The 3,561-nt window shown below is 42.5% G+C and overlaps 1 non-coding gene across 1 annotated transcript; it reads left to right on the top strand.

Annotated features, from left to right (window-relative positions):
• The first annotated feature begins 3,048 nt into the window (after positions 1-3,048).
• LOC148565187 (small nucleolar RNA R71) lies at positions 3,049-3,156 on the top strand. Its single transcript, XR_015885101.1, has one exon. It is a non-coding gene; the product is annotated as a small nucleolar RNA R71 (small nucleolar RNA).
• Positions 3,157-3,561: the final 405 nt, after the last annotated feature.

The following is a 3,561-nucleotide window of genomic DNA, read 5'->3' as shown; positions in this document are numbered from 1 at the left end:
AACAACTTCAAAAGACATATGCACTGTTCAAGCATACATCCAGAAAACAAGAAGCATTGTCACCACATCAATATAATTAAACTAAGTTCAAGGATAAATTCAAAACTCATGTACTTCTTGTTCTTTTGATTTAAAACATTTTTCACTTAAGAGAGGTGATGGATTCATAGGACATTCATAACTTTAAGACAAAGTTGCTAACTACTAATGATCATGTAATGAAGGCACAAACATAGATAAGCACATAACATAGAAAATGAAAAACAGAGAAAGTAAGAACAAGGAATGAGTCCACCTTAGTGATGTCCTTGAGCTCTTCTATGTCTCCTCCTTGTCTTTGCTGCTCCTCCTTCATTGCTTTTAGATCTTCTCTAATTTCATGAAGGATGATGGAGTGCTCTTGATGTTCCACCCTTAGTTGCTTCCAATAATTGTGTGGAAGAAAATGTATCCCCTGAGGTATCTCAGGGATCTCTTGATTTGCAGTCAAATGTTCTACCACTGAGCTATAGACCCTTGATGGAAGCTTTTGTCTTCCCTTTCCTCTTTCTAGAGGCTTCTCTGGCCCTAGGTGCCATCAATGGTTATGGAAAAAACAAAAAAAGCTATGCTTTTTACCACACCAAACTTAGAATGTTGCTCGCCCTCGAGCAAAAGAAGAAAGAATAGAAGAATAAGAAGAAGATATGGAGGAGATGGAGGGAGATGTGTATTCGGCCATATGGGTGGGATTGGGTGGGAAAGAGATGTTGAATTTTGAAGGAAAGTGGGTGTTTGGATGTGAGTGGTAAAGGGTTAATTAGGGAAGAGTGTTTATTGGGAATAGAGGATGATTGAGAAGAGAGAAGAGAGTGAGTGGAGGTAGGTGGGGATCTTGTGGGGTCCACAGACCTTAAGGTGATCCTGTGAGGTCCACAGATCTTGAGGTGTCAAGGCATTTACATCCCTGCACCAAGTTAGGCATGCAAAATGCCCTTGCACACAACTCTGGGCGTTCAGCGCCAGGTTGGTGCCCATTTTGGGCGTTCAACGCCCATTTGCTGCCATTTCTGCCGTTGAACGCCAGAACCATGCTTGTTCTGGGCGTTCAGCGCCAGGATGCTCCCATTCTGGGCGTTCAGCACCAGAACTATGCTCTGTTCTGGCGTTTGAACGCTAGACAGATGCTCCTCCAGGGTGTGATTTTTCTTATGCTGTTTTTGATTCCGTTTTTGAATTTTTTGTTTATTTTGTGACTCCACATGATCATGAACCTAAGAAAACATGAAAAACAATAAAAATAAGAATTAGATAAACATTGGGTTGCCTCCCAACAAGCGCTTCTTTAATGTCAATAGCTTGACAGTGGGCTCTCATGGAGCCTCACAGATGTGCAGAGCTTTGTTGAGACTCTCCAACACCAAACTTAGAGTTTGAATATGGGAGTTCAACACCAAACTTAGAGTTTGGTTGTGGCCTCCCAACACCAAACTTAGAGTTTGACTGTGGGGGCTCGGGTTGACTCTGCTTTGAGAGAAGCTTTTCAAGTTTCCTCTCCATGGTTGCAGAGGGAGATCCTTGAGTTTTGAATACAAGGGAGTTCTCATTCCATTGAAGGACTATTTCACCTCTGTCAACATCAATCACAGCTCTTGCTGTGGCCAGGAAAGGTCTTCCTAGGATGATGGATTCATCCTCTTCCTTTCCAGTATCCAGGACTATGAAATCAGCAGGGATGTAAAGGCCCTCAACCTTTACTAACACGTCCTCTATTTGTCCATAAGCCTGTCTCCTTGAGCTGTCTGCCATCTCTAATGAGATTTTAGCAGCTTGCACCTCATAGATTCCCAGTTTCTCTATTACAGAGAGGGGCATGAGGTTTATTCCTGAACCAAGGTCACACAGAGCCTTAAAGATCATGGTGCCTATGGTACAGGATATTATGAACTTTCCAGGATCCTGTCTCTTCTGAGGCAATGTCAGTTGATCCAGATCACTTAGTTCATTGATGAACAAGGGAGGTTCAACTTCCCAAGCATCAATGCCAAATAATTTGGCATTCAGCTTCATGATTGCACCAAGAAACTTGGCAGTTTGCTCTTCAGTGACATCCTCATTCTCTTCAGAAGAGGAATACTCATCAGAGCTCATGAAGGGCATAAGGAGGTCCAATGGAATCTCTATGGTCTCTAGATGAACCTCAGAATCCTTTGGTTCCTCAGAGGGAAGCTCCTTATTGATCACTGGACGTCCCAGGAGGTCTTCCTCCTTGGGATTCACGTCCTCTCCTCTCCTCACAGGTTCGGCCATGGCGCTTATGTCAATGGCCTTGCACTCTCCTTTTGGGTTCTCTTCTGTATTGCTTGGGAGAGTACTAGGAGGGATTTCAGTGATCCTTTTACTCAGCTGGCCCACTTGTGCTTCCAGATTTCTAATGGAAGACCTTGTTTCATTCATGAAACTTACAGTGGCCTTAGATAGATCAGAGACTAGATTTGCTAAATTAGAAGCATTTTGTTCAGAGTTCTCTGTCTGTTGCTGAGTTGATGATGGAAAAGGTTTGCTATTGCTAAACCTATTTCTTCCACCATTATTAAAGCCTTGTTGGGGCTTTTGATCCTTCCATGAGAAATTTGGATGATTTCTCCATGTTGAGTTATAGGTGTTTCCATAAGGTTCACCTAAATAATTTACCTCTGCTATTGCAGGGTTCTCAGGATCATAGGCTTCTTCTTCAGAAGATGCCACTTGAGTACTGTTGGATGCAGCTTGCATTCCATGCAGACTCTGAGAAATCATATTGACTTGCTGAGTCAATATTTTGTTCTGAGCCAATATGGCATTCGGAGTATCAACTTCAAGAACTCCCTTCTTCATAGGCGTCCCATTGCTTACAGGATTCCTTTCAGAAGTGTACATGAACTGGTTATTAGCAACCATGTCAATGAGTTCTTGAGCTTCTGCAGGCATTTTCTTTAGGTGAATGGATCCACCTGCAGAAGTGTCCAGTGACATCTTTGATAGCTCAGATAAACCATCATAGAATATATCCAGGATGGTCCATTCTGAAAGCATGTCAGAAGGACACTTTTTGGTCAACTGTTTGTATCTTTCCCAAGCTTCATAGAGAGATTCACCTTCTTTCTGTCTGAAGGTTTGAACATCAGCTCTAAGCTTGCTCAGCTTTTGAGGAGGAAAGTACTTGGCTAAGAAAGCCGTGACCAACTTATCCCAAGAGTTCAGGCTGTCTTTGGGTTGAGAATCCAACCATAATCTAGCTCTGTCTCTTACAGCAAAAGGGAAAAGCATGAGCCTGTAGACTTCAGGATCTATTCCATTAGTCTTAACAGTATCACATATCTGCAAGAATTCAGTTAAGAACTGAAAAGGATCTTCAGATGGAAGTCCATGAAACTTGCAGTTCTGCTGCATCAGAGAAACTAATTGAGGTTTCAGCTCAAAGTTGTTTGCTCCAATGGCAGGAATGGAGATGCTTCTTCCATGTAAATTGGAATTAGGTGCAGTAAAGTCACCAAGCATCTTCCTTGCATTATTATTATTTTCGGCGGCCATCTCCTCTGC

The sequence above is a fragment of the Arachis ipaensis genome, chromosome B5 (assembly GCF_059453495.1).
Source record: "Arachis ipaensis isolate K30076 ecotype BB chromosome B5, ASM5945349v1, whole genome shotgun sequence".
Taxonomy (NCBI): domain Eukaryota; kingdom Viridiplantae; phylum Streptophyta; class Magnoliopsida; order Fabales; family Fabaceae; genus Arachis; species Arachis ipaensis.
The sequence above is the reverse complement of the archived record's forward strand: the minus strand, read 5'-3'. Positions and strand labels throughout refer to the sequence as shown.